Source organism: Amblyraja radiata, chromosome 6 (genome assembly GCF_010909765.2).
Source record: "Amblyraja radiata isolate CabotCenter1 chromosome 6, sAmbRad1.1.pri, whole genome shotgun sequence".
Lineage (NCBI taxonomy): Eukaryota > Metazoa > Chordata > Chondrichthyes > Rajiformes > Rajidae > Amblyraja > Amblyraja radiata.
The window spans coordinates 12,104,348-12,125,783 of record NC_045961.1 but is presented as its reverse complement, the minus strand read 5'-3'; the positions used below and the strand labels follow the sequence as shown (position 1 = coordinate 12,125,783).

The 21,436-nt window shown below is 43.7% G+C and overlaps 1 long non-coding RNA gene across 1 annotated transcript; it reads left to right on the top strand.

The window, feature by feature from the left end:
• The first annotated feature begins 76 nt into the window (after nucleotides 1-76).
• On the top strand, nucleotides 77-21,226 carry LOC116973970. Its single transcript, XR_004412223.1, has 3 exons — nucleotides 77-144; nucleotides 12,769-12,773; nucleotides 21,188-21,226. It is a non-coding gene; the product is annotated as an uncharacterized LOC116973970 (long non-coding RNA).
• The last annotated feature ends 210 nt before the right edge of the window (nucleotides 21,227-21,436 follow it).

Below are 21,436 nucleotides of genomic sequence, written 5' to 3'. Positions count from 1 at the left end.
GCGAGACCAAGCGCAGGATCGGCGATCATTTCACTGACCGCCTTCGCTCATTCCGCCTAAACCTACCTGATCTCCTGGTTGCTGAACAATTTAACTTCCCCTCCCATTCCCACACTGACCACTCTGTCCTGGACCTCATCCTCTGTCAGATTGGAGGAGCAGCACCTCATATTTCGACTTATCTAACCAAGTAATCCTTGCATCCCCTCTCTCTCCATTGCTCCCCCACCCTAGTCATCGTACTGGTTTTATTGACATTCTGATTGAGTCCCTCTGTCTGTTTACTCGTCAGCATTTGCCCGTGTTTTGCCCATTTTATGTCCTGTGCCATTTTAATAAAATTTGCCTTGCCCCAGTTTAAGACCTTTATTTCTGGTCTATCAATGTATAATCAGAGCAAGTGTGAGGTGTTGCCCTTTGTGAGGTGGAACGTAAGGACATGATTACAATTAGTGGCATGATCTTTAACAGCATTTATATACAGTGGCATCATGGACTCCAAGTCCATAACTCCCTGAAAGAGGCAAGATAAGTATATAGAGTGGTACAGAAGTGATATAGTATACTTGCCTTCATTGTTCGGGCTTTGAGAATAAGAGCTAGGAAGTCACGTTGCAACTTTATAGGACTTTGGCTCGGCTGGATTTGGAGTATTGAATACAGTTCACATCACCCCATTACAGGAAGGATGTGAAGGTTTTGGAGAGGGTGCTGAGGAGGTTTACCAGAGTGATGCCTGGATTAGAGTATTAACTAAATGACGAGGTTGGACAGAGTTGGATTGTAATCTCTGGCAAACCGGAGTTTGAAAGAAGACCTGACAGAAGTATATAAAATTATGAATGGCATACAGTAGATAGGGGAGACAGTGAGAACCGTTTTCCCCGGATGGGAATATTACATTCTAGAGGGCATACCTTTAAGGTGAAGGTAAGGGCAAAGATTAAAGGAGATGTGTGGGGCAAGTTTTTTACACTGAAGGTATGGGTGCCTGGAATGAAGTATAATCATTATATGCTGCCAGGAATGGTGGTGGAGGCAGATACGAGAGTGCCGTTGAAGAAAGGTTTGGCATGGCATCTGAATATGAGGGGATGCAAGGATATGGATGGGTGCAGGAAGGTGAAAGTTGTAGTTTTAACGCAGCGTCTTGACGCCGTACGTCACGCGCAAACTTCCCGCGGACTTCGCTCGAACTTCACGTCGCTCACTCGACCTCCGCGCGGCCCCCACTTCCGGTTTGGTCGTGCTCGCCGCATGCAGTCGCATGCTCGTGGGACAGGCCCTTTATACTTAGTAGAGAGTAGAGTGTTTAATTTAATTTGTTCATGATATATGTTTTTTATTTCTAGTTATTTGTTGTTATTTGTACTGCACACTGAATAGACACTGGTTGAGCAACGTTTTTTTGTTTCCTCTGGGTATGTGAGTACTCAGGAAAATGACAATAAAGATATACTGATACTCGATCAGAACAGTCATTGATTTAGCTGTCCTGGAGAAGCAGGCTTCCAAACTTACTGGGGTAACTTAATTATACATCTTTGTGCAGGACCAAACCTCCTTTGTACCCATCTCAGGTGATGATACCTTCAATTATTCTTTTTACTTTTAACTTATTTTGAATGAGTATGTGGGGGTTTGTCTGCATGTGTATGTTTTTAGTTTTCTTGTTTTAGAGATACAGCGCGTAAACAGGCTCTTTGGCCCACCGACTCCACACTGACCAGCGATCCCTGCACATTAACATCATCCTACACACACTAGGGACAAATTACATTTTTACCAAGTTAATTAACCTACATCTTTGGACTGTGAGAGGAAACCGAAGATCTCGGAGTAAACCAATGCAGTCACGGGGAGAACGTATAAACTCCATACAGACAGCATCCGTAGCCTGGATCCAACCTGGTTCTCTGGCTCTGTGAGGCAGCAATTTTACCGCTGTGCCACCGTGCCGCCCAAGAGTTGGTCTTGGCATTATGTTTGGCACGGGCTTGTGGACCAACGTGTCTATTCCAATGCTGTACTGTTCTATGCTCTATGCTCTATGCTCTATGCTCTATCACTCCCTTCACCTGACCAGCTACATTCTCCAGGGCAAGGTCCAGTGATGCTATTTCCCTTGAGGGTTTAACTGCACTCCGCCCCAACAATTTCTTCTGGACACATGTAAAAAAAGGCCACCTCTATGTATTTTAAACTTTGTTTCACCAGTAAAATTCTGGAAAGAAATTCATTAGGACCAGGAAGCATGTTAGGTTTGGCTAGCAACAGGATGACTGCAAATGGTGGGGTCTTTAAAATTAGGAATGTGTTAGGTCCAGATATCCACGAGGGTTAAGAATCGAAGAGGGTCGTTGTGAAAGTGACGTCTCAGAGGCACATGAATCACAGGACAGGTTTTTAAAACTGTGGCTTTACTGGAACAAGAGACAATGTCATGGACAAATATTCAGGAAATCTGGTAAATAGAGTCAAGTGTTTTTTAATTGTCATGCGTCTCAGATAGAACAATGAAATTCTTACTTAATTCCATTAGCCCTTAGAGTTTGAAAGGGCACAATTATTGTTGAGTGGAAGTTGAAAGAACAGAATTGGAAATACTGGAATGGTGAATTCAAAGGAACAAAATATGTGATGGTGGTGGGGTCAAGAGATTCAGTGGCAGTTGAGGAGGGTAAAAGGAACCCAGTAATGGTTTACAAAGGTAAAAATAGGAGAACATTACAAATAAATTATTAGATAACAGCTATTGAGTGAAAGATATAGAATGCAAACCTAGAAACATAGAAAATAGGTGCAAGAGTAAGCCATTCTGCCCTTCGAGCCAGCACCACCATTCAATATGATCATGGCTGATCAACCTAAATCAGTACCCCGTTCCTGCTTTCTCCCCATATCACTTGATTCCATTAGCCCTAAAAGCCCCAATACTCTCTAGAATTTAGGAGATTGAGAGGGGATCTTATAGAAACTTATAAAATTCTTAAGGGGTTGGACAGGCTAGATGCAGGAAGATTGCTCCCGATGTTGGGGAAGTCCAGGACAAGGGGTCACAGCTTAAGGATAAGGGGGAAATCCTTTCAAACCGAGATGAGAAGAACTTTTTTCACACAGAGAGTGGTGAATCTCTGGAACTCTCTTCCACAGAGGGTAGTCGAGGCCAGTTCATTGGCTATATTTAAGAGGGAGTTAGATGTGGCCCTTGTGTCTAAGGGGATCAGAGGGTATGGAGAGAAGGCAGGTACGGGATACTGAGTTGGATGATCAGCCATGATCATATTGAATGGCGGTGCAGGCTCGAAGGGCCGAATGGCCTACTCCTGCACCTAATTTCTATGTTTCTATGTTTCTATGTTTCTATATCTAACTCTCTCTTGAAAACATCCAATGCATTGGCCTCCACTACCTTCTGTGGCAGAGAATTCCACAGATTCACAACTCTCTGGCTGAAAATGTTTTTCCTCATCTCAGTCCTAAATGGCCTACCTCTTTTTCTTAAGCTGTGACCCCTGGTTCTGGACACCTCCAACATTGGGAACCTTTTTCCTGCAACTAGCCTGTCCAATCCCGTAAGATTTTTATATGTTTTAATAAGATATCCTCTCATCCTTCAAAATTCCAATGAACATAAGCCCATTTGATCCATTCTTTCATCATATGTTCGTCCTGCCATCCCGGGAATTAACCTGGTGAACCTGCGCTGCACTCCCTCCACCAAGTAAAGTGGCATTGTCAATTGAGTCACCATAAATCTGGATTAGAGTTATATGAATGGAAAGAACCTGGGAATAAAAGAAAGCACAGCAATGAAAAGAAATCTAACGTAACTGAGACAGAGATCAATATTACCAAGGATCACACAGAGTGTGGTGGGTGTATAGAACAAGCTGCCAGAGGAGGTAGCTGAGGCGTGACTATCCCAACATTAAAAAAAACAGTTAGACAGGCACATGGATAGGACAGGTTTGGAGAGGAAGGACCAAACGCGGGCAGGTGGGACTAGTGTAGCTGGGACATGTTGGCCGGCGTGGGCAAGTTGGGCCGAAGGGCTTGTTTCCACACTGTATCACTCTATGACTCTAAGGAGAGCAATTTAAGAAACATAGAAACATAGAAAATAGGTGCAGGAGTAAGCCATTCAGCCCTTCGAGCCTGCACCGCCATTCAATATGATCATGGCTGATCATCCAACTCAGTATCCTGTACCTGCCTTCTCTCCATACCCCCTGATCTCTTTAGCCACAAGAGCCTCATCTAAATCCCTCTTAAATATAACCAATGAACTGGCCTCAACTACCTTCTGTGGCAGAGAATTCTAGAGATTCACCACTCTCTGTGTGAGAAATGTTTTTCTCATCTCGGTCCTAAAAGATTTCCCCCTTATCCTTAAAGTGTGACCCCTTGTTCTGGACTTCCCCAACATCGGGAACAATCTTCCTGTATCTAGCCTGTCCAATCCCTTAAGAATTTTGTAAGTTTCTATAAGATCCCCCCTCAATCTTCTAAATTCTAGCGAGTACAAGCGGAGTCTACCCAGTCTTTCTTCATATGAAAGTCCTGACATCCCAGTAATCAGTCTGGTGAACCTTCTCTACTCCCTCTTCGTCAGTGCATTTGCAGAGAAAACGTGTATCATCTTTGTAACTGATTACTTGGAAAAATGAGATTCATGATGAGATGTTTAGTTCAGTTTAGAGATACAGCACAGAAACAGGCCCGTCGGCCCAACGAGTCCGTACCGACCAGCGATCCCTGCACATTAACACGTCTTTGAAGTGTGGGATGAAACCGAAGATGTTGGAGAAAACCCACATAGGTCACGGGGAGAACGTACAAACTCCATACAGACAAGCACCCGTGGTTAGGATCATACATGGGCCTCTGGCGCTGTAGGCGGTAGCTCTACTGCTGCACCACTGCTGTAAATGTTTTGCATTTAGTGTTAGTTTATTTTCCCAACCTAGTTTCCCTTACATTCTACAATGGTGGTGGGTGGTGGTGAGGTTGAATTCTGTGATTTTTTTACTCAGATGAAATGGTCCGTCCCTGTAATGCATAAAGGATGCTTGCATGGCTCAGCCACTTATTATGCTCCCTGGCAAGATATCATTTGTTACTTGTCAGTGATTTCTTCAGATACTCTCCCCGAGAGTTTACTTTCCACGGGGAGGGCCTGGAGAATGGATCGTCACTAAATCACACTTTGCTGGTCCTGAACAGAATTGCTTTAACCCTTCACCACTTCATCTCCTGTGTGCCTCCGATTATTTGCCCAGGTTCAGAATTCCATACTGTCACATTTTTTTGCCCAGGTTCAGAATTCCATACTGTTCCATATTGTTTATTTATCTATCTATACATCCGAAAGGACAAATTTAGCCAGACCATCTGGAAGTGACTTTTTCTATTGATGAGATACAAATGGTAATTTTATAAAAATGCTCACATCATGTTCGTAAGTGTGATATATAAAACACGTTATTTTGCTGGAAATGCATTACTGTGTAAAACAACCGAGAATTACACAAGCTCGATAATTACACGTTCCATAAGGAAGCAAAGACTTCCAGTTTAAAACAATGAAATGAAGTGTATTCATAATTTTAACCTTGCTTTTTTTAATGAATAACAATAACTGTAAGCCAATCTACTACTAAACAAACAAACAGCAATACAGCTCTGTCCATAGAGCTGCTAGAACATGTTTTTAATAATAGGTATGTGCCTGTGAGTTCCTGCGTTTTGAAGGTTTCAGTATTTAAAACAGATGCTTCTCTGATTTGCTGTAAACTTTATTCTGTGGAATTAAGCCAAACATTTGGATTATAAAACCATAACCAGAAAGTGATTGTGGCTTTGCACTTTTGAATGGAGTGGGCGCTTTCAATATTTGGTGAAACAATCAGCCATGTATTTACAGCCCCTCACGGACTTCCACTACATCGAAATGGCAAAACGTCGCCTATTCCTTCTCTCCAGAGATGCTGCCTGTCCTGTTGAATTACTCCAGCATTTTGTGTCTATCTCCAGTACATCCCATCCATAAATTGAATTTCAACCATACGGGCGGCACTGTGGCACAGCGGGAGAGTTGCTGCCTTACAGTGCTTACAGGGCCAGAGACCATGGTTCAATCCCGACTACAGGTGCTGTCTGTATGGAGTTTGTACGTTTTCCTCATAACCGCATGGGTTTTGTCCGATATCTTCGGTTTCTTCCCACACTCCAAAGACGTAGGTTAATTGGCTTGGTATAAGTGTAAATTGTCCCTGGTGTGTGTAGGATAGTGTTAGTGTGCGGGGATCACTGGTCGGCGTGGACCCGGTGGGCTGAAGGGCCTATTTCCGCGCTGTATCTCTAAACTAAACTAAACTAAACATTATTCGCACAGGTTAATCAAAAGTAATTTGGAGAGAGGAAAATACTGAAAGGAATGTTGTCCATTACATACAAGTTTAAGTATCTGTGGCCCAGTCATATCCCTGAAACAAATTTCTAGCTTCTTGGTATGTTTGTCAACATTAATCTTCAATTTTTCCCAATTGGCCTAGATTAGTATTGCCATTCGTAATCTACCCTTGCCTCTCAAACACTCCGTCAGATAACCATCTTGAAAGGGCACCTCAACACCTATTTCCTTCCTTCCCTTTGAAAAGACTCCTCAGATCCTACTTCTGAAATGCTATCGTTTAACACCCTTGACTATTGCTCAGATTTCACATCGTAAAGGATTTTTCTGGGATATTTTACAAGAGGAACATTTACTTGGACATCGATTTTGCTGAGACCCCTAAAAATACCTCATTAAAGCACATAACATTACCACCGTTTGTTACATGTGTTTTGCAGCACCCATTAAAAAAATAAGGACATTTGGAGTTTATAATCCTATAACTTGTTAACTCCCGGAAGTGGAAATTCAAGATTTTATTTTGTCTCTTAATATATTTTACCATGAACCTGGACCTCATGAAGTTGTGAAATTTCTAAATATCGGTATTCTACTATTTGATGTTAACCCCTGGCTTGCTCTCTGGCATGCGGATCAAGAACAAAGTCAAGGACAGTAGCTTTGGCTAAATATCCCTCAGTTCTATCCAAAAGCCATTGATTAAACTGTAGATTGACACAAAAAGCTGGAGTAACTCAGCGGGACAGGCAGCGTCTCTGGAGAGAAGGAATGGGCAACGTTTCCGTTCAAGACCCTTAAACTGTAGATTGCTATTACCTGCAAATAATGTTTGTTTTATTCATTTTTTTCATTCTCATCAGACAATTGCTGCTCCCCACACCCATTGCAAGCACTAACATGAACATGTCATAATTTCAATTGTGTCAGTGATATGTAAATGAATCAGATCATCTCTTTAATTGGCCACAGGATCAAAGCTAAAAGTAGTCTTGACAGTAGTAGAAGATGGACATAAAATGCTGGAGTAACTCAGCAGGACAGGCAGCATCTCTGGAGAGAAGGAATGGGTGACGTATCGGGTCGAGACCCTTCTTCAGACTGTGGTAGAATTGTCAGTAGTAGAATTTCATTCTGTTACTCGGCAGTCTTACAATAATTATATCAAATCTCCACATTATTCCGCATGGGTTAATACACTGATGGTTTTAAGATTTCTTCCATTAAAAAAAACACAATTTGAAATCATTATGGGAGCCATAGCTCTGTAGGCCTGCTGATGAGTTGCATGCATGAAGTGTGGAGATGGAGATGGTTCATTCTAACACTGACATCAGATTAAAAACAGCGAGACAAAATTAAGGTTTGTTTGTAGAAAAAACAAATAAAAATGGCCAGCTATTTGAAAGTTCACTAACATCACAGATTAGATTAGATTGGAGTAGAGTAGAGTAGATTAGATTAGAGTATACAATAGAGTTTAGAGTAGAGTATAAAGTAGATTAGTAGATTCGGGCTCACGGTGGCACTGCGGTAGAGTTGCTGCATAACAGCGCTTGCAGCGTCGGAGACTCGGGTTCAGATGATCCAGACTTTTACAATCTTCTTCTTGTGAATGAAGCATAAACCAAAGGAATAATTAGATGTCAAGCCGGGTGTTGAGCAGCCAGATTGTTGTCTCTGCGTCAATGTCTGCCGGGCCCTGAGCTCCATTTGGTGGGTGGTAGTGCGGGCACCCAGAGATGACATGGTTGGCTGTCTGTTGATCTGCTCCGCATTCACAGGCTGGCCTCTGGCAGAGCCCACATCTCAACACGCTGGCATTGAAACGCCCAACTCCAGTACAAAGTCTGTTGAGCTTCACCCATGCTCCTCTGGGGAGGTCAGACCCTGGACAGGCTTTATCTGGTGAAGAGATGTAGCTGTGTAATGGAGATGAGGTTGCCTTCAACTCCTGTGACCACTTGGTAGCTATCCAGTTTGCTTTTGACTTTTACAATGAGCTTCATTGTCAATAGTTAATAGTCAATAGTCAGATTTATTCGTCACATACACAATGAAGTGCAGTGAAATGAATTTGCCAGCAGCGGTACAATAAAAATAGAACACACAATACACAATAAAAAATTGAACACAAACATCCACCACAGCATTCATCACTGCAGTGGAAGGCACAAAGTTCAGTCAGTCCTCCTCCATTTTTCCCCGTGGTCGGGACCACAAACCTCTGCAGTCGCCGCTGCAGGTGGCCAGATGTACAGGCAAGGTAAGTCCCGAACCAGTGCTTCCCTACCGGAGACCGCGGCTTGAAGATGACGTAGGCCGCAGGCCGGCGGTTGGAGCTCTTCTCTAGGGATTCCCGGCGAGGGATCCTGCTCCGGAAGGTAGGTAAGTAAGTAAGTCCCCACCACGCCCTGGCTAGTAGCACCTCAGTCCACAGCTTCAAGCTGTTGTAGGCCGCGGGCCGGCGGTCGGAGCTCTTCTCCAGGGATCCCCGGTGAGGGATCCCGCTCCGGATGGTAAGTCCCCGCTGCGCCCGCAGTTATAAGCACCACAGACTTCGTCTTCAAGGTGATGCTGGCTGCGGGCCGTCGGTCAGAGCTCTTCTCCTCCAGGGTCCCCAACGAGGGATCCCAGGCTTCGCACGCCGTGCCAGCTGGAATCACAGCAAACCACGGCTTCAGGCTGCCATGAGCCAGCGATTGGAGCACTCCCTTCTGGCGACCCCCGGCGAGGGCTTGCCCGCTCTTCGATGAAAAGTTCACGCTGCGGCCGCTGCTGATGCTCTGGGCCCGACTCCGGAAAAGGAGGCGACCAAAAGTGGTTCCCCCCTTACCCACCCCACACCACCCCCCACACAAGACACACTGAGAGACATGTCAAGCCTTATCACCTTCCAAGCAGTCTAGATATATAATCCAACCCAAAACAGTGACTGGACATGTACCTCCATACATGCTGCTTCATCCATCGAATTCCTTCAGCAGATTGTTTGTTGTTTTTTATAACCTCCCATTTATTTAATGAACATTACCGTAAATAAGATAAATTTGAGCAGACTAGATTGATTGCTTTGTGTTGGAGCTATGGGTTTGTGTCGGACACCTACTCTTTCTCCTTGTATATCTCTTTTTTCCCTTTCCCATGACTTTCAGTCTGATGACCTGAAACGTCACCTGATTCCTTCTCTCCAGAAATGGTGCCTGTCCCGCTGAGTTAGCCCAGCATTTTGTGCCAATCTCAGGTAAAATATTAAATATCATTGATGGGATGATACTGGCCTTTAAATACAACCAACGCTGTTTTAGCCCCAGTGACACTGATGAGGATGATAGCATCCTTCTAAAGCAGACTTCCTGCTATTAACCAAATAACCCATTTGTCTTGGCGAGGTTAACCACTTCTAATATATGTAATATGGTCCCACCATTTTATTTTTCACTTCTGAGAAAACTCGGTAGATTGTGTGGTCCGAGACCCTTCTTCAGACTGAGAGTCAGGGGAGAGGGAGACACAGAGGTAAGGAAGGGTAATGTGTGAAAATGAGACATCAAAAGAGATGTGGATGAAGGAAAATGTAGAATAGTTCATTGTTAGCTCGGAGAAGGTGACAACGAAGCACACAAAAATAAAATGTAATGGGGAACAGCTAGACTGTAATCGGGGACAATCAGAAGTTTTGAACTGAAACGTCACCCATTCCTTTTCTCCGGAGATGCTGCCTGTCCCACTGAGTTACTCCAGCATTTTGTGTCTATCTTCAGTGTAAACCAGCATCTGCAGTTCCTTCCTACACAGGTTGTGTGGTCCAATGTCCTCAGGCAAACGAGATCTCTCTGCACTCTCTGCACTCTCTGACAATGTACACCATCTGCTTATGATGGCTTGTACGCTGTGCTTCAAAATATTTTGAAATACTGGGCCTGTACTCGCGGGAGTTTAGAACAATGAGGGGGGACCTCATTGAAACAAATAGTGAAAGGCTTGGACTGAGTGGATATTCTTGTCCCATCACCCACAATTCTTGCTTCAGTTACGGAGTATTTTAATTGCCACTGGTTTTTTTCTCATATCTTTACAAATTCCAACCTCACTTTTTTTCCTGCCGCTTAATACGTCCTAGTTTTACTGATCAATAACATCTCAATAAATGTAGCAACTGCCTAAAAAATATTTGTCCTTTAAAACATTGAAACGCTGCATTTTACTACAAACCATTGTTGCTCCACCACTGATATTTATTATAATTTTATTTCTGCTAGGTCCCATAAACTGTTTTTCTTCATATAATGAGGAGATTGAAATCCAAATCCCAATAGATTGATTTCAATTGGCCAGCTTGAGCTAATTTGCTTTACAGTCACACTGGGAGCAGTTTCATGATGATCTGTACTGTTTTTATGACTTCCTCATGTCAGAATAAATTGCAGTCCAGGAATTATTGTATGTGCGATTAATGTATGATTGTTTAACAGCTTTTCAAGAAATGATTCTACCCAGTGTAGTAATACGCTGGATATTCCCTTGAAAACATTCATTAAAATGTGTAAGGGGCAATAGCAGGGAAATAATTAAATTATTGGACATGAGCTTTTTTTATTTTACTGTATTTCCATTTTTCTCATCTTACCAGATCTGAAATGTGACATTTATTTACATTGGATAAACATGAAAAGTCGATTGATTCTGCTGCCAATTCTCCTGAGGCACAAAAATAAATTCTACCTGTCTTTATCTTTCCCTGCAGCACCATGACCATGCTCTCTTTGTTAACACCACATTTATGTGAGAAGAACAATAGTTTCTATATGTGACCATAAGTCTGGAGAGTATAACTATGGGAGATTACAGACAGGTAACATCAGAAATGTGTCAGAACACACATTTCCTCGTTTCCATTACACTGTCAACATAGTGTTCTAGAATCAGTGTGATGAATGCATGTGTGTATGAAGGAACTGCAGATGCTGGTTTAAACTGAAGATAGACACAACATGCTGGAGTAACTCTGCGGGCAGGCCGCATCTCTGGAGAGAAGGAATGGGTGATGTTTCGGGTCGAGACCCTTCTTCAGACTAAATGCATGCATTCGATGACTGACATATTTATCATAATTAGAGATACTTCTGTGTAAATCTTGTTACAGGACTAATTGCAATTCATCAATAGCATTTTACTGACTTGCATTTTAATGATCCACAAAGTTGGAAGCCAACTTAAATAACATAAAACTGCAGATGTTGAAAATCTGAAAAATAAGGTCAAGGATATTTCGCAGGTCAGGAAGCATTAGTGGAGTGGGAAACTAATTTTGCATTTAAGGTCAATATCCCTTTACTAGCTCTCCAAATGTTTGACCTAGTAAGTAATCCAGCATTTTCTATTTAATGCCCATTTATTGACAGATGAACTATGTTACATGCCTGAGTTAAAATCTATACGATTTGGATTCACAGCTCTATAAAAAACATATTTGGTTTAAATTATATACAGGCAACATGGTTGCTGGTGTCAGAATCAACATTAAGCCCTCATTACAAACATCTCTGAGGACACTGTGTTCACTGATCTTCTTGGCCGGCTGTAGTCCATGAGGAAAACTTACTTCACAGTATTGTCATGTGGGAGATTCGAGGAGCTTGGCCAATTAACGGTGAAGAGATGTTCATGTCAGAATTCTGTGTGACTTGGAGAAGTGATTGAAGATTGTCGTATTTACAAGACACATTCACCAAATGCAAGACAGAAGGTAGGCATGAGAAGTTGAAGACATATAATAGAGTGCTGTCTAAAACACAATAACTTGTAAATGAAGCAAGAAAAAAGGTTGTAGCGGGGGAGTTACAATTATTGAATAAAAAAGACCCGACGATAAGGCCTATCTCTGGGTGGAAAGGAACTGCAGATGCTGGTTTACACTGAAGATAGACACAAAATGCTGCAGTAACTCTGGGTCAGGCAACATCTCTGGAGAAATGGAAAAGGTGATGTTTCACATTGAGACCCTTCTTCAGACTGAAGATTCAGATTCAAACTTTATTGTCATTGTGCAGTGTACAGTACAGAGACAACTAAATGCAGTCAGCATCTCCCTAGAAGAGCGACATAGAATAGCGACAATGAAGAAGGGTCTCGACACGAAACATCACCTATTCCTTCTCTCCAGAGAAGCTGCCTGGCCCGCTGAGTTACTCCAGCTTTTTGTGTCTATATTAGGCCTATCTCTATGGTCTGTTCTGACTGGAGTAGATGCACACGCTAAACAAATACTTGATTTCTGGGTACATATTCTAATGCAACATTTGGGTTTGTGTCATCTGGGGTGTAAATTATATTGTAATAATCAGCTTTAGATCAGGTCAGGTGCATAATCTGATGACACAAAAAAGCTGGAGTAACTCAATGGGTCAGACAGCATCTCTGGAGAAAATCAATAAGTGACATTTCGGGTCGAGGCCCTTCATCATGATGCATGCAGGTAGCATACTTATCTTGATGAATAAAGTGCGAGCAGGTGAATATCAGTGAATATTCTGATGAAATGAGGCACAGAGTACTGGAGAACTAAACAGGTTGGGCAGCATCTTTGGAGAACATGGTTAGGTGATGTTTTGTGTCAGGACCTTTCTTCAGACTGATTGTATGGGGGGGGGAGGGGGGAGGGGGGAGGGGGGTGAATCTGGAAGAGGGGGACAAGTAATACGGCTGAGGGAGGGCTTTGATTAGCAAATAGTTGGACAAAGGCTAGAGATGAAAAGATAGAAGGTGTTAGGCAAAAGGTAGACAAAAGTGCTGGAGAAACTCAACTCAGATTATCAAGAATTGAGAATGGAGCTGTCAACTATTTTTATGCAGAGCTTATATAAAAAATGAAGAGTAATAATAGAGTTCTAAGAATTCATACGTTTCAGTTTGTTACCGTAAACTCTTATACAAATTTCCCCTCTAATTGCTTCATGCCATTTATCCATGACTGTGGGATCTGCAGATTCGTTTTTAACTTCTTTAAGAGATTAACATCCATAAATTCAATGTTACAAGACACCATGAACTAGAAGCAGCCCAGACCATCACATTGAGATTGTGCTTGAAACTGCAATGCTTTATTAGGTCCGACTATGCTTGGAAGGAATAAATGCTTTATTAGGTCCGACTGTGTTTGGTGACTTCCGGTTCATGGACAGGTCGCGCTGATTGCGTAATTTCCGGTGACTGCAGGGGTCTCACTGATTGCGTAATTTACGATAAGTGCAGAGGTCACTCTGATTGCGGAAGTACCGCTGACTGCGGAAGTGCCGCTGACTGCGGAGGCCCCAAAGTGGAGAGGCTGCGCTCAGCCGTTTGAGTATTGAAGAATGTTTACTGCCATATATATGGTGTTTGAGTCAGCGAGTGTGTGTGTGTGTGTGTGTGTGTGAGTGTGTGAGTGTCTTAGTGTGTGAGTGTGTGAGTGTGTGTTTGTTTGTGTGTGTGTGTGTGTGTGTGTGTGTGTGTGTGTGTGTGTGTGTGTGTGTGTGTGTGTGTGTATGTGTGTGTGAGTGTATGTGTGTGTGAGTGTATGAGTGTGAGTGTGAGTGTGAGTGTGTGTGTGTGTGTGTGTGTGTGTGTGTGTGCATGAGTGGATGTGTGTGTGTGTGTGTGTGTGTGTTTGTGAGTGGATGTGTGTGTGTGTGTGTGTGTGTGTGTGTGTGTGTGTGTGTGTGTGTGTGTGTGTGTGTGTGTGTGTGTGTGTGTGTGAGTGTGTGTGTGTACGTGGGTGTGTGTGTGAGTGGGTGTGCGTGTGTGAGTGTGTGTGCGTGTGTGAGTGTGTGTGCGTGTGTGCGTGTGTGTGTGAGTGATTGAGTGGTCTCAGTGACTGAGCTGCCAGCCCAAGAATCCATTCGGCCCAAAATGTCCTTACTAGCCCTCTGGAAACCAGTCCCTTCAGCCCACAACACCATGCTAGTGCTCCATAAAGCCCCCCGCCCACTGGCCAGCAATATTGGAACTGGTGGAGATGTGGAATATTGCATTGGGAGACCAACGAATCCCACTTAGTCTAGTATGACAACAAAACACTCTTGACTCTTGAGATAATGGGATAAAGAAGGCTTTTGAGATACTGGCCTTCATTAGTGCAGAGAACATGGAGGTTATGTTTCAATTTTTTTTAAACATTAGTCAGACCTCATATGGGGTACTGATTGCCATTTTAGTCACCACACTATAGGAAATATATAACAGCACTGGCGCAGTGGTAGAGTTGCTGCCTTACAGCGAATGCAGCGCTGGAGACCTGGGTTCGATCCTGACTACGGGTGCTGTCTGTACAGTTTGTACGTTCTCCCCGTGACCTGCGTGGATTTTCTCTTTGGTTTCTTCCCACACTCCAAAGACATTCAGATTGGTAGGTTAATTGGCTTAGTAAATGTAAAAATTGTCCCCAGTGGCTATAGGATAGTGTTAATGTGCGGGGATCACTGGTCAGTGCGGACCCAGTGGGCCGAATGGCCTGTTTTCACTCTGTATCTCTAAACCTAACTAAACTAAACTAGAAAGGGTGGAGAGATGTAAAACATTACTGTAACTTTCTGTTGATATTGCAGAAAGAATTGCAGGATTTATTCTTCAAGGGCCTGTCCCACTGTACGATCCAACTCAAGAGCTCGCACGAATTTACAAAAAAATTAAACTCGTGGTAAGCTCGTAGAATGTACGTTGCAAGTACATCAGAGCTCGGGACGTCTTTTAGCGGCTCGTAACGCTAATGGCGGGTTCTCGGGAAACGCTGAAAGCTCGGGAAGACTCGTGAAGATTTTTCAACATGTTGAAAAATGTCCACGAGAGCCCCGAGTACCTCCGAGTGGCTATTACCGTAATTCTCCGAGTTCGAATCAGGCGAAACTCGGGAGAACTCTTGAATTAACTCGTACAGTGGTACAGCCCCATAACTCAGACTCTATTATGAAGCATATTCACTTATTGATTACTCACACAATGTTACATTTTCCAAAGATGATTTTTTTTTTTTTTTTAATATCTTCATTAGGCTTGCTTGTCTTAGAAATCCATTGTACTTTGAAACATCACTGACAATAAAAGATCTGTTACCATTCTCAGCTCTTCTGAAATGAACCCACAACAACTAATGGTGAAATAGAAAAAGTTACAGATGAAAGGAATCGGAATCAAGATTAATGGTCAAAAGACACTGAGCTATCCAGTTATCCTTATCTGAAAAGATAACATATCACCTTCCTGGCCACAACATATGTTTGAACTGGATAAATTCAATGCAATGATTAAGTTCCAAGACCTGTCATTCTCTTGGTCCTCCTGTGCCCAATCACTGCGGTTTTGCATCGTAGATAGAAACAAAATGCTGGAGTAACTCAGCGGGACAGGCAGCATCTCTGGAGGGAAGGAATGGGTGACGTTTCAGGTCGAGACCCTTCTTCGGGCTTTGCATCGTACACTTGTAAGGAGGTTCTCTTTCCTAAGAATTTATTCCGGATTTGGTCCCTGTGTTCCCTAGTGTAGGTCATCCAGGCAGCTAGAGGTAGCGCAGTAGTACAGCAGTGGAGTTGCTACCTTGCCTTTGTATATTAAAGTCTCCACCGCCCTTCCATTTGATCCGTCACCTTAAACGTTCAACCTTTCCTTGTTGGCTACAGTGTGCATGATCTGCAGGATCCATTGGTCATAATTGTATTGTATTGTATTGTATTCAAATTTATTGTCATTGTCTCAGTTAGAGACAACAAAATGAATTTCCCTTACAGGCAGTATCATAAAAATAAAAATAAATAAATAATAATAAATAATAAAACATATTAAAAATAAAATAGAATAAAAAAAAAAAAAAGCACAAACACTGAAAGTCCACGACACAACATAACACAGTGGCACCAAGGTGAGGAAGGCACCATAGTCCAGCCAGCCTCCCCTCCGTTCTTCCCAGATGTTCACTCGTGGTCGAGGCCTTCCTAGCACCCGCAGTCGCCGCCCCGGGTGGCCCGATGTTCAGGCCCTCACGCCGGGCTGGTGGAACGCCGACGCCGAACCCCGACGGTGAACATCCTCCTCCTCAGCGGCCCGGACCTCCTGATTAGCCGCCTCCCGCAGCCGGAGTCCGCAGCTCCCGAGTCCGCAGCTCCCGGGTCCGCAGCTCCCGAGTCCGCAGCTCCCGAGTCCGCAGCGGCCGAGCCGGGCAGAGTCGCAGGACCCCGCGCTGTCCATCAGCGCCGCCCGCGTTGGGAGCTCCGCAAACCGCAGCTCCATGATGTTGGTGCCGCAGGTCCAGCACTCCGGGCTCCAGACGGCGATCCCCGGTAAGGGCTGTCCCGCGCTGTCCCGCTGCTGCTCGAGCTCTGGTCGATCCCGGCAGGAAAGGCCACGCCAATCTAGTAGGTAGGCCGCTGGGGGGGGGGGGGGGGCGAGGACGCGACTCGAATAATAGTCGCGTCTTCACCAGGAAGCGGCTGAAGGACGGTATCCCCCGCACCGTACCCTCTTCCCCCACATCAAAACACAAAAAAACCACAAAAAAACACACTTTTACATAACTAAATAAACAAAAAAACAAAAAGATACCGGGCTGTAGGTGGAGGCTGCTGGCACCAGCGCCACCGGAAGTACAACATGTTGTTCACAGTAGTAGATCACTGACACCTAAAAGGGCAAGGACACCAGGCATGTGCAAACATAAAATAAACTCCAAGTTCTTTTCGATGCCATATACAATCTATCATGGTGCATCCCAAGCAGCTGTGTAACAAAGGACTCTCTGATTTTCAGGCAGTTCCCAGGGACACATTTGGAGACGGACATCAAGTGCTGATGGAAGACCATCAATTCAGTGAACGACACTCTTGTGGCCGCCCAAAGCTATTGGACCACTAGGATACATCCAAAACGGAATGTTGCCGACTGGCCCATTCCAGACTGCAGGAGTAGATGCTGAGGGATGCACTGACGTTGGTGTTGTCCAAGCAAAGGCTCTGTGCAGGAGAACCACAGTCTCGATTTCTTCAGCTGCACAACACTGAGAGCTAAGTCGTGAGGGGACACTCTCTAAACTAGGGGAGGGATATCATCCTGGGTGACCCCAGAAGTGGCAAAATAGTTTTCAGTAGAGACAGATGCTCTGAATTTCTCCGCTTCCAATGCATCTGTTCCAAAGATGATAGCATGAGATCCAAGGAGAGGTAGCTGAATTAGATTGCATAGGATCCAAGGAGAGACAGTTGAAAGAATAGAAAAGAGGCTTCATGGAAGGAAGCAGAGATGATTGTGTAAGACTGAAGCCCTGTGATTAGTGATGTGCCTCAGGGTTCAGTGCTGGGCCCATTACTGCTTGTAATATATAGCAATGATTTGGATGAGAATGTACGTGGCAAGATTAGCAAGTTTGCAGATGGTACAAAAGTGGGTCGTATTACAGATATTAAAGATGGTTGTGAAAGATTGCAGCAGAATCTTGATCGGTTGGCCAGGTGGGCTGAAGAATGGTTGATGGAATTTAATACAGAGAAATGTGAGGTGTTGCATTTTGGAAAGTCTAACATGGGTAGGACCTACACAGTGAATGGTAGGGCTCTGGGGAGTGTTGTTGAGCAGAGGGATCTTGGAGTGAATGGTGCATGGTTCCTTGAAGGCTGGTCAAAAAGGCTTTGGGTACATTGGCCTTCATCAATCAGTTCATAGAGTATAGAAGTTGGGAGGTCATGTTGCAGTTATATAAAACAGTTATATGAAACGTTGGCGAGGCCGCATTTAGAGTATTGTGTTCAGTTCTGGGCATCGTGTAAAAGGAAAAATGTTGTTAAGTTGGAAAGGATACAGAGAAGATTTACAAGGATGTTGTCAGGACTGAAGTGTCTGAGCTATAGGCAGAGAATGAGTAGGCTGGGTCTCAGGAGGATGAGAGATGATCTTAGAGAGGTGAATAAAATCATGTGAGGAATATATTGGGTAGATGCACAGAGTCTCTTACCCAGGGTAGATGAATCAAGAACCAAAAGGCATAGGTTTAAGGTGAAGTGGGAAAGATTTAATAGGAATATGAGGGGTAACATTTTCACAGAAAGGGTGGTGGGTGTATGGAATGAGCTGCTGGAGGAGGTAGTTGAGGCAGGGACAATCGCAATGTTTGAGAAGCAATTAGGCAGGTACATGGATAGGTTTAGAGGGATATGAGCCAAACACAGGCAAGTGGGATGAGTGTAGACGGGACATGTTGGTTGGTGCGAGCAGGTTGGGCCAAAGGGCCTGTTTCCACACTGTATGACTCTAAGACTCTATGAGGCTTTCCATTCTATAACATCCGAGATGTCTTCTTTCTTCAGTCAATGTGGTTATTTCCTGTACTGCCATTGATGGAACCCTCACCCATGTCTCCTCTGAGTCCCATAGTCCTGCTCTCATCCCCCCTCCCCCCAGATGTAACAAGGATAGTTCCCCTGGTCCTCACCTTTCACCTCACCAGCCTCCATATCCAACATATCGTTCACCGACAGTTCTCTCACCTCCAACGGGATCCCATCACGTCGCACCTTCCCATCATCACTCCTTCCGGCCTTCCGCAGAGACCACTCTCAATGCAACTCCTTCCTTCACTCATCCCTTCCCACCCAATCCATCCCCTCCCCAAGTACTTTCCCCTGCAACCGCAGGAGATACTGTATAACACTTTCCCCGCTACCTCCTCCCTCACCTCCGTCCAGCATTCCTTTCAGATGAGATAGAGGTTCATGTGCACCTTTTCTAACCTCATTCTCTTGTTGTTCCCAATGTGGCCTCCTGTACATAGATGAGACCAAGTGTAGACCCAGTAACCATATTTCCAAACACTTCCGTTCAGTCCATCAAGGAATACTGGATCTCCTGGTTGCTAAACATTTTAACTCCCTTCCCATTCCCATACTAATCTTTCTGCCCTAAACCTCATACATTGCCAGAGTGAGGTCACAAACAAACTGAAGGAACAGCAACTCATATTCCACCTGGGTAGCTTACAACCCGATGATATGAACATTGCACTCTACAATTACAGGTAACCACAACCCATCTCATTCCCTCCAACTTATCTCATCCCTTTCTTCTCCATCTCTTTCTTCTCTGACCCATCTGGACTAACACTTATTTCTCCACATCCCCTCAACTTCCACCTACATCCTTCCTCCAACTTCACAATCTGCAACTCTTCAATCCCTTTGGCTCGCATCTTCTGTCTTTTGTCCAGCCATCTAGCCATCAAATATTGACTCACTTGACTCTACCTATTATTTAAGATAAGCGCAAAGTGCTGGAGCAGTTCAGCAGGTCAGGCAGCACCTCTGGAGTCGGTCCCGCCCCGAAACGTCACCCCGACATAAAAGCAGCTTTTTTTCCACGGGCAGTAGCTCTACTCAACAGCCAAAAGTCTGTAGCCTCCTTGTGCTCTGGAATTTTATTTCATTCTTCACATGTTTAAATTATAATGTTTTATTTTTAACTGTCTGCTGTATATTGTGTTGTTACTTGCGAGCAAAGCACCAAGGCAAATTCCTTCTCTGTATACATACTTGGCTAATAAATGTGCTCATTATTCATCCTTTTTCTCTAGAGACGCTGCCTGACCCATTGAATTACTCCAGCACTTTGTGTCTATTTTCTTAACTAGCTTCTGCAGCTCCTTGTTGCTGCAGGTGCTAATACTACTGAGTATGACACCACTGAATGTATAGACACTATAAATGTATTGTGTTGTTGCAGTTTCTTCGCATTTTATTTTTCACAAATAAAGCAAATTTTTGGAATTTATAAAATTGGAAATCACCATTCCTTTGCTGACACAATCGAATTTCTGATGTTCCCTGTGCATGAAAGAGGCTTATAGAATGGACTTGCAAGCAGATCCAATAAGCAGCTCATTGCTATAGTCTCAAATGCAAATCAGAATGTGCAGTAGACATTGGCCCTTGGCAGCAACACCCACTGCTGATGAGTGAATTAGAACAAAAATTCTGACAGCTGTACAAATGTACAATGGTTTCTGTTAATCGGACGAGAATTAAAAATATGTCATTTGAAGCGTGCTGCAAAAGAAGAAAGGGAGAGATTAGGATTTGTCTGGTATGTTTCCTGTACACAAAAACCCTCCAAAAAAAGAGTTGGAAGCTGGATCAACAAGACTTTTAAGAGAAAGTTTGATAGATATTTAAAAAAGAAACATTTTACAAAGGTTTAAAAGATTAATGGATTATGATTTCAGAGAGCTAGTCCATATCCTTTAGGTTAAAGATCATTGTTTAGGCAGAAAATCTGATTTGATGAATTGAAAATAATAGCAATCCTAGTAACCCATTTCCCTGTATAAACAATAATGATTATGCTCCAAAGATAAGCATTAGCTTCTCTTCTCTGTTTTTGTTAAGATCTGGGATTTGTTTTTTGCACTCTTCCTTGCACTGGAGTGAGAATTTGTTTAGAATCATTCAGGATTCAAGTCGTTGACAATAACAACAGACAGCAGATGCAACACCCTCCCCTATATCTCCTCCCTCGACTGTCCATAGATCCCGACAGTCCTTTCAGATCAGGCTAAGGCTCACTTGCACCTCCTCTAACTTCATTTACTGTATCCGCTGTTCAATCTTAGACATCGGCAAGACCAAATGTAGACTGGGCGATCGTTTCACTGAACGCCTTCGCTCAGCCCGCCTGGACCTCTCTGATCTCCCGGTTGCCAAACACTTTAATTCCCCTTCCCATTCTGACACTGACCTTTCTGTCCTGGGCCCCCATTGACAGAGTAAGGCTAAATGCAAATTGGAGGAACAGTATCTCATATTTTGCTTGGGTAGTTTACAACCCAGTGGTATGAATATTGATTTCTCTAACTTCAAGTAATCCCTTTCTCCCCATTCACTTCCCGTAATCCCTCTTTCTCTCCCCCTCATCCAAGTCGCACCGGCTTCTCGTTCTCACCTAGCAAACAGATAACAATGGCCTGTTTCCTTTATCGTCATTACTTTTTTGCGTATCTTTCATTAATTTGTT